Source organism: Tympanuchus pallidicinctus, unplaced genomic scaffold, assembly GCF_026119805.1.
Source record: "Tympanuchus pallidicinctus isolate F22 unplaced genomic scaffold, pur_lepc_1.0 scaffold15, whole genome shotgun sequence".
NCBI lineage: Eukaryota > Metazoa > Chordata > Aves > Galliformes > Phasianidae > Tympanuchus > Tympanuchus pallidicinctus.
The window spans coordinates 34307460-34317687 of NW_026294669.1; the positions used below are offsets into that span (position 1 = coordinate 34307460).

General features: G+C 45.0%; 1 long non-coding RNA gene across 1 annotated transcript; it reads right to left on the reverse strand.

Annotated features, from left to right (window-relative positions):
• Positions 1-126: 126 nt before the first annotated feature.
• On the reverse strand, positions 127-9992 carry LOC128077160 (uncharacterized). The gene is made up of 3 exons (XR_008204862.1): positions 9811-9992; positions 7608-7771; positions 127-283 (listed from the first exon to the last, which is right to left on the reverse strand). It is a non-coding gene; the product is annotated as an uncharacterized LOC128077160 (long non-coding RNA).
• Positions 9993-10228: the final 236 nt, after the last annotated feature.

The window sequence follows — 10228 nt, forward strand, 5'->3', positions numbered from 1 at the left end:
CTTGGAGCTTTCCCCAGCATTTGCTATGGCCTGAGCAGAGCTCAGCTGGAGCCAAGCCTCTGGATGAAGCAGAGGTGTGAACTGGTTGAATGTGGAAACCCAAGGGATGGCAATTTCACAAACCTTTCATTTGTTTGTAGGAAAACATGAAGAAAAGGCAGAGAGCAGAGATAACAGGCGGCAAGCCAGAGCCCAGTGCTGCTAGCATGCACCACACGTTCCTCTGGACGTCTCAAAAGCAATTTGGAAGAGCTCAGTCCTAGAAAAGCCACCAGCATGTTACCTGCAAGCAGAGACATGCAATGCATATTCTGTAGGTTTGCAGCTGAACCGTGTCCATCACAGAGGTGCAAGTACTGATGTTGAGTGATGGACTGGGAGCAAAGTGATCTCTTTGCTCCACCAGTGTTTAGCATGTGGGTTTCTGTATCAGCTCTCAGTGCCCCAGTACTGCCCCACAAATTGTGACTCCACTTTCTCAGAGTAGGAAGGAAAAGGAAACCTCATAACAAGGGTGAAGTGATGCCCAAGGCCTCACTGGGGGAAGCACAATGATGAAACGAGCTTCACCAACAGCTTTGGAGCATGCCCTTGTTAACTACTGAAGACAACCACTGCCAGTGCTTCTAGTGAGCAACAACATTCTGAAAAATGCATGTAACTGCTCTATTTTTAAAACATGTATATATGATGGTAACTACATGTTGAATCTTCAGCTCAAATTTTGAAGCCATCACAGTGCAAGCCCTCCTATTTTCTATTCTGAAAGCCACGCTGCTACTTCTGTCCAGTACCAGAAAGTGCTGGCTGTTTTCTGTGCCTGCTGAGAAGCAATGGCACTTGCCTGAATTTTGCCTTAATTTACTCCTCTTCATCTACAGCTTGATGTGTAAGAAGCTGTAAATCTCTCTTTTCAGATGTAACTCTTCAGCATTTTCTTCACTCTCCGAACCTCTCACATGATTGTGCTGGCACTAACGCCAGAAAAGTTTAGTCATGGCTTCTGTCCCTCCTGTGCCAAGGAAGGGAGAAACGAAAACAACCAAATCCAAAGCTAGCTGATGGGCTACAACCCAGCTCAGAGCTAATAAGCTAGAGAGGTACAGAAAAAGGGGGAATTTGCCCCAGGCAAGGTATCTACCAAGTGGGAATTTCTCCGTAAATGAAAGAAACATCCAGTTCCATAAAACTTAAGATTTGAGCAAATAGAAGAAACTCATAAGGTGATCCCAAGGATCACTGAGGCAGATTCCAGACCTGCATCCTTTAGTAAAGCTGGGCAGCTTCATTATCTTAGTGACCATCATGGTTTTCACTCTTAATTTTCCTATTCTTGAAAGAAAAGAAGAAGAAAGCAAAGCAAAAGCGAATCCCATCAGATGCCTCTCTTGTTTTTAAAGCAGAAATTCTGTTTTGGCTGCTGACACCATTTGAACCACTTTCTGCTGCAGTGCTGGAATGAAGTCTGCCATGGAGCAGATGAAATTTGGGCCTCTCACCAACTGAATCTCACTCTTCTGCCAGCCAACTCCATGCCCAGCTTGGCTGGGGCTCTGTGCTGGAAGACACGTCTGCAAATGCTCATGAATAGAGCATGAACCAGGGCAAGACTTCATCTGTTTTTACTGCAGAAGAACTACCTTGGCTTTATGCAACATATGTGCATCTACCTGCACCTACAGACACAACCATGTATTAATCCATAGGCTAACCTCCATAACCAGAGTGAGATCTGAATGATGACTCCACTGATTTTTCTTCTGGAGCAAATTTCCCTGTTTATGATCCTTGAACTTAAAATAAGTGGAACAATAATGTCAAAGCAGCCACGTGCTTCCTGTTTATCCTGCCATCCCTGCCTCTGCTCTTCTAGCAGCAGCCTGACCTGGAACTGAGCACAGGAAAACATGCAAAAGTAATTGGGCCATGAGAAATAGCTCATCCTCATTCATTCTCCATTTGATCTTCATGCATACCTTTTTCATGGCAGCCAAATAAGTCTTTCCAAATGAGCTTTCCAAGGCTTTCTCAAAACAGCAGAAGACAGAGATACCAAGGCTCTTCAGAACCAGAGCTTGAAAAAAGCATTTTCCATGTCCACAAAAAAAGGCTGAAGCAGCATCTAAGAAGCCACCCAGTTTTCTGCATTTTATGGCAACTAAGGCTACTCTGCATGATCACTCAGACAAGCAAATCTGGATTACATCTGTATGTGCTCAGATTTGCTTGTATTTTACTTTAATTTTCAGGGCAGGAGTAAATGAGGACTGCACCATGCAAAGGGTGGAGCTCACCGACTGGCTAACCTTGCTCTGGTTCAGTTGCACAGCTGTGCCTCACAACCCAGTGGGTCCCAATTAAGCCAAGACAACAGGTGGTCACGGTCAGACACCATCAGGGAACTTTTGGGAAGAAAATGCATGGCACAGAGAAACTTCGGAAGAAATGAAGAGCTGGGCAAAGAAAAAATGGCAGCATGAATGTGGAGAAAAGTAAAGCATAAAATAAGAGCGTGATCAAGAACTTAAAACTATGGGGAACATCACAATTCTAGCCCTTAAGTAGATACAAATGCTTAGATACAGTGGAATAAACATCTGGACAAATGTCATTCACAGGCTGTGGCAAAGACAGAGACTGAAAGATTGACAGATAGCTGCAGGCAAGACATTCTGCCTGACTCTGTGTAGGCCAGGTTGCCCAAACCTCAGGGCAGGGCTAAAAATGATGAAAGTGCTTTCAACTAAAACCCAAAAAGACCTGCAATCTTTAGATCTGCAGCAGAGAGAGAGGTTAGTTGCTCTGATCTTGTTGGACCAAACCATGGTGAAAAGTCCAACAATGGATTTGCAGAGATGGACACATGCCTGTCCTTCACAACTGAAGTCTACAGTACGCTGCAAGACTGTGCACATAAACTGCTACTGTAGGACTTCCCAAGCTCCCAGTTTTGCCTGCTGTACTGAACAACCCCCAAACACTCGTTAAGTTATAGAGGGCACCAGAGCATCACGAGCAGGGAAAGTAACGGCTGTGTGAGGTTGTATGCCAGAAACCACTAGCTTCTTCAAAAGAAAGGCATACTACTTAGGGTGGAGGCTATTAGCTGCCAGTTGCAGCTAAAATAATGGTATTCTCTGAAGTGCAAAGTTCTGTGCTACTTGTCAGGAGATCTATGGCAAACACTGCTTTCTTGCTTCCCTTGCACCATGCAGGCCAGCAGTGGCAAGGGATGCGCTGCCGTCACCGCCGTCCGCTTGCTGATTTTGCCCCCGAGAGCAGTCCTTTGCCAGGAAAAACATTGGGATATTTCCATTTTAGGAAGTGAGCTGTTATTTCACTTTTTTGGCCAACCATCGATTTACGCAATTTGATACTGGTAAGGGACTGAACCCTTTCACAACACTTTCTACTGTTCACAGGGCTTTTAATTATCAGCAGATCTCCCGGTCTCCTTTGCACTCGGTGATTTCTGTTAAGAGGCCAGCTTCTCAAAATAGCTGAAATGCTGGTGGATGTGTGGATCTGAACAGAATATGTTGAGGCATGACTCCAGGAGCTCCTCCTCCAACTATGCAATGACTTCTAAGTCTTGTAGACTTGTAATCAACGGTAGAAGTAAAGCTAAGATGTGTTAGTTTTACTTCTATCACTGATTCCCATTATATTGCTACTTGCTAGCTACCTGAAAGTTCTGAGACAGATTATGTCCTTTCCCTTGGCCTGATCAAAGACACAGCAAGGTATGTTTCTTGTATCTGGAATAACTAAATCAGGCATAGGAAGGGGAAAGAAGAAAAGAGAGGCCACACAGATCCTTCACATTTGTCTCACAACCACACTTGTGAGCATCTATCCTGTAGTAACCATTCAACTCATGCCTAAATAAAACACTTATGAGCATCTACCCTGTAGTAGCCATTCAACTCTTGCCTAAATAAAACAAGCTATCAAGTACAAATCCAGTTCTTCTCACTCAGTTCTTGATTCTACCTCTACTGCAAGTCTGGATCTCAGAACAGCACAGGAAGCTCATCAAAACGCCATAATTACTTGTTCCCAAATTGAGGTGTTTTCAAAACCACCTTTCCCTTTCTATTGCCTATAAGTACAAGCAAGTCGGGAAGAAGATATAAATCCTTGGGAGAAAAACTGCACTTTGGATGAGCCATTTTTCAAGGCTGTTCCAGAGAAATGAAACCTCGGACTGAACTGCTGTGGTTCAGGTCATAGCAAGATACATCTTAACCCTGCAATTAAATACACACCAAAAATCATTCAGAAAGTCTCTGGAAAAACCAGAGAGAAAGTCTACATTTCTTGAACATCTTGAATAAGTCCTTCTCAACCAGTTTTACTTCCCTTGGAGTCAGCTGCTCTCAGTGTTACTGCTTCTGCAGTGGTTAGCTTTTGGCTATCTCCACTGAATTCAAGAATTTCCAAAGCAGAACCACGAAGCAATGAGCAGAACACTAACAGATTTCTATCTGAACACAAAAATCACTCAAATTCCAAGAAATGCTATTCTACACACATGACTAATGCTACATTTTATCACTTTTCTCTTATTTTTTTTTTTTCTTTTCAAACTGCTTTGTTTCTTTGCCTCCAATCAAGCTCCTGCCTCTGAAGACAATGGAAAGAATGGTTGCTGGAGGAAAACCTGCATGGGGACAAGTTGTCTGAGCACTCACAGAAATCTACAACACATACAAATGCATGCATACATGCAGAAAATAAAAGAAACATGATGCCATTTGGCTACCTTTCTAGATTTCCCTTCTTCGCTGAAGATCAGAGCTGGCCGAAAGGGTCAAGGTAAAAGTTGCTTTTGAAGAGGTACAAATAGAAAGGCAGGCACAAATAGTGGTTCAGGAATAATTTTCTTCATAGATGGAGTGAACAATTCTTGCAAATAGAAGTGATTTACTGCTTTGAGTCATTTATTAGCTGGTAAGTGACGGGGCTTTTTTCTGAGCTATAAAGATTATCGTCGCAGTAAGCAAACGCAGGGCATAGCATACAGAGGTGGCCCTTTGATAAGGGCACGAACCCTCCTGAGGGGTAGTAAAGAGCCCAAAGACAAGAGGATGGATGTTTGGTTGACCACCATAGCAGCTCACATCTTTATAAACCACATGCATGAAACCACCAGGTCAAGGCCCTTGCATCTTAGTTGAGGAAGTACACAGATTATGCATGCCAGATACCCAGTCCATTACACTTCTGCTTTGCCTTAAAATACTACTGCAGTGATGCATGGAAATTTCCCACCTTGCAGAGCCCCCAGCCACCTGTCAAGACAGAGGATGCTGTGGCACATGGCTCTGCTCTGCCTGGCTGCAACCCTGTACAGAGATGCATTAAGAACACAAAGCAAAGGGAGACTGCAACAAGGGTTTCTAGTGACAGATATGACTCACCAAAACCTGCCTTCATGCTAGTGGCTGGTATTAATAAACCAATCTCCTGAGGCAGTGTGCCTGGCAGTCCCTCCTTAGTGCTCTGGATTAATTGCCACTTGGTTCTGCCTCAGTCCTATTGGTGCATTGCCACCCTTTAACACGGGCCTCCATAGGACAGCAGCACTGACAAGGCACAGTGTTGACGAGGCTGTTGGAGAAGAGCTGCTTTTCTTCCCCTTAATGAATATCCCAAGTCAGAAGGGATTCCATGGGATCACCGAGTCCAACACAGCACCACTCAAACCCAAACCCTATTGCTGAGAACGGTGTCCCAATGCTCCCTGAGCTCCAGTATCAGGGCTGTGCCCACTGCCCTGGGAGCTGCTCCATGCCCACCATTCCTTGCCTCCATCTGAGCCTCCTGATGCAGCTCTGTGAGGTCACTCCATCAGTCTCCTCATCACAGAAAGGTCCAACAAGAGGACATGGCTTCCAGACCAATAAGACTCATCACGTTGATGGGCAGATAGCCATAATGAGCTCCTGAAAGCTTGTGTTCAGCCTCAGTCCTGTAAGAAGGAAGACCAAAGGGAGCAGAACCTCAGAGATCAGGGCTGTCCTGAGGTAGGACATACACACTTGGCCCAAAGCACGCTCAAGACAACCGCTCTGATTTCCCCTTGAATGCTTTAAAGTACAGAGCGGAAATATCTGGAGTTCAGCTGGGACGACATACAGCACAGCTGGGGGCCCTAGAGAAATCTGAGGCTTTATGAACTTCTTAGAACACTTCCTTCTTTTCTGCCTTTTTTGCCCCCCAGTTCTATTTCTTTTTTTTCCTAAGAAGTGCTTCTTTTCCCAGGGAGAGATATTAAGTTCTTGATTTAATAACCGTGGTGAGGGCTGCACTTTATAAGTAAATAGAGAGATGTGTGGTCACAGAAATAGGAAAAACCATGGGAAAAATACCTCCTCTCACTCTTCACGGTAGAGAATTGATCTTTAAAACCAAACTTTGCCTTCAAATACAATATTCCCCCAAATTTGCAAGCATCTAGGCACACAGCACTCTGCAGCCAGCAGAGAGAGAAGTGAGTCAGTTTGTCTGAAGATGGGTTGGAGGGACATGTATTTATTTGAGCCAGACTCTTTCCCTGGGGAGGCAAACCCCACTTTGCACTTTTTTACATTTTGTCCCAATGCTACAATAATTTCCAAGTGACTTTTACCTCTTTTTTTTTGCAATGTGCCCAGTGTCTCTGGGAGCCCTTCTGGAAGAAAGGGCCTCAATCAGTGTAGACCATGAGTCAGTTGGAGGAAAGGGAGGCTCCATTGGAGCTGGGGATGCAGTTGGTTTGCACTTCTGTTCCTGAGTCTCAAAGAGCCACGGGCACAGAAATCTGTGCAGGAGCTGGAAATGGTGACCAGTTAGGTCCCCAGCCAAACCAGGATAAGATTTTTGCTCCATGAGTCTGATGACCACATCCAATAGCCAAGGGAGAAATTAAACAGGAATATCACTGATGATAGCCATGGAAACTGCTAGCAGAAGGCACAGAGCCAAAGAAAGGAGAGAGTTCCCACAGAGCATACACCATGTGCTATCTTCCTGTCAGCAACTATTTACTGGATATTCAACAGGCTGCGGCCAGGTTTTCCAATACATCCCTTCTCATCCCACAAGAACACTACAAGCTTCTCTTAATTCAGCCTCCCTAGGTAGAAATTATAAGTTTAGGCTGCAAGGTAACAGTGGGCTTGAGGTTTTAGGGCACTTAGAATACATTTTACAAGGCTGATTGCCCACATGGTTGACATAGTGTCCATGTCAAGGTATTTCAATAACATCCAGCTTTTTCAAACGAAACCAAGTAACCCACCTTTTACTTAGGCATGGTTTTTTCCTGCTAAAGCTCTCCCATTTTGATAGAGACCTGATAAAACAGAGAAGTGTCTTCTGCAAGGTCACTTGCAGACATTGGCAATGGGCAGGAGCAGCAGGGAGCATTACAGCTGTGCTCTGGGCTTGTGGCTACATGAAAGCACCTTTGCCAAGAGGTGAGCACATCTCTCCATCGCTGCTGGTGGCCCTTGCTCTGATGAGAAGCTCAAAGTTATTGAGCAACGAGAGATGGAGAAACGAACCACGAGGCTGGACGTGCCATCAGAAATAAAGTTTTCAGCTGCACTCAGCTTTCTTACCTCTGGTTTTCTGCTCTGTAAGAGTAGCAACAGTAAACACTTCCCACAGCATGGTGCATTAAGGGGAAATGTGGTCTTTGCTGTCGGGTTCAGATAGCTTGCCTTGCATGTAGCTACCCTCATCAGCCAAGGCAGACAGGCATCTTGGTGGTGCCGACCTGAAACTAGGACAGAAATACAGCTGGTGAAAACCTGGCAGAAGCAGGGAGCCCAGCCCAGTGGGTCAATTGCTGCCTGCTACCAAATATACAGGGCAGACATCCCAAAAGGCAGGCAACAGCTCCTCCAGAGAGGAACCTCACATGTGGGACTCCCGTATCAAATATGTGGGGCACAAGTATTCTGTCAGACACAAAATGTTTTGCACGCTGGAGTGATCCCAGTTAAGTGAAAGGGTGGGTGGAAAGTCAGCTAAAAGCACAGGGCCATGTGCAGATGAAAGTGATATCACTGATCTCTCTCTGGGAAAAAGGACAACAAAAAAAAGCCAGCAGATTGTAAAACCAGAGGTTCCTTAGCTAAAGATAGCCTTGGTCTGCTGCTATCCAGGGCAAGCCTCTGCAAATCACCAGCAGCTCCTCCACAGCCAGGTACGTGCAAGCCTGAAGCATCAATCTGCACTCTGGGTCACTTCCCTCTGCTTGTTTCAGCTAAGAGGGAACATCTCCTGGAGGTGCCATCTCCCCCCCTGGCTGGAGCAGCGCATTCAAGCTTGGGCACTGTGACAGATTTCTAAGGAGCTCATGGGTACTTGAGACAAATCTCACCCTGACTACAGGGAGATGTGAAAATAAATGTACATTAAGCAAGGAAGACCTTCACAGGGAGACCCAAGTGGCTTCATTTCCTGAGAAAGGCTCAGACTTCAAAGCCTGGAGAACACTCACAGAAAGTTTCCTATGCCAGTTAACAAGCAGGGAGTAGGAAATGCTTCCCCTAAGATACATCCAGCTGGGTTTTAATTTTTTTCCATGGAATGGCTCCTGCCCACTGCGCCGATCTCAGTGCCAGCAATGATTAGTACTGTCCTATCCTCTGTATTTCACTGTAAGTTATGGCTCTCCTGAGATACAGTAAGGGTGTATTAAAGATGTGGAATCTAAAATTCAGAAGTTCAGAAACAAAAAGACTTTGGGGACCAAACAGAAACACTGAAAATAGAAGTTCTGCGAGCCAACACAAACTCCATTTCTTGTTCCATATCCCTCCCATGCTTCTCTGCAACACTGAATGTGGGGGTCAAAGAAAGTCATTCATAAATTTGTGCAGGACTAAGCAAATTTGTTCTGTTTGGGAAAACAACAGAACATTATCAAGAAAGCCAAACCTTACTTTTGAACAATTTTTTTTGGAACAATTAAGTGCCAATTTCCAGCCAATACTTTGATATTCCATTCGTGCATCTGCATTACCCTAAAAATCAGCAGATACACACAGAAATCCTCATCCACCCCTTTCCCTAGGCTATGTGCCCACTTGCTGGCCCTTGCCCCTGAAACCAGAGCAGTCCCTCTGCAAGAGCAGCTTGGAGATTTCCAACAGGCTAAGCAAATCACATCCTCCCACCCCTTGACCAATGATGCAGCACCAGAGACATGATGGAGAGCTACACAGACAAGGAATTTCGCTGCTTTCTTTGTCTCCTGGGAAAAGCATGGGTGGGAGCACCACATTCTGCCCTCTTGCCACCAGCAACCTAGTCCTGGCCATTTTGGTCAGCTCCACAGCCTGCTGCCCCAGGCCACGGCTTGCTTGATCACTAGCCATAGCATTATGCATTATTCGTGGGAGGTTTTGCCCACAAAAATCAAATCTGTGTTAATCTTCCTAATGTATAAACAGAAAGCTATTCTTTTTCTCTTTCCAGAGTGGGAGGAAATAAAGCGATTTGGGCAATTAGCATTGCAGTCCGGCTGAATTTAATCCTGAAGGATAATACATACTGAACATTATTGCCAATTGTTCAGCCATTTTGGTTATATGAGAACAGTCTTAAGCACAGCAAGCAGCATTGTTCTAATATAGCAAAAATTGCCTGACAAAAGCTTGATGTAGTTACGTTAGTGACATGACTGCAGACGTGACCACAGTGCTGGGGGAATCATTAAGTTGAGTTTGCATATATCAATAGCAAAATGTGGCCTGGGGGATGAGCTGCTTCTCCGAGACAGCAGAAGACAGGAGAAAAAGGAAGGTTACTCACTGCAGGTCAGGGGGGTGTGGAAGCCAGCTGTAGGTGTTTTAAAGCCGTGTCCTCTTTTCCACTGGAGATGTTACCTCCCTGGTAGGTATTGCCCAGTCCTCCAGCTGTGCCTCCAAAGTTTTCCTACTGGTAGAGGAGGTGAAGCTCTCACCAACTGCTTCCAAAACATCTCACTTCACCACGAGGCTACAGAGAGAATTAAATACCTTGGATTGCATTCAGAAGGTTTGCAGGAACCTTTAGAAACATTAAAAAAAAAAAAAGAGTCCAGGCCTTACATATAGACTGACAAATTCCCCTCTGCTATGAATCCACAAGTGCCATACAGCACACCTGCGTGCTCTCTCAAAAGACTATCAGGTGAAAACAGACAGACTTGAGAAAGAACTTTGAGTTCTTTTAAATATGCTGAGTTTTT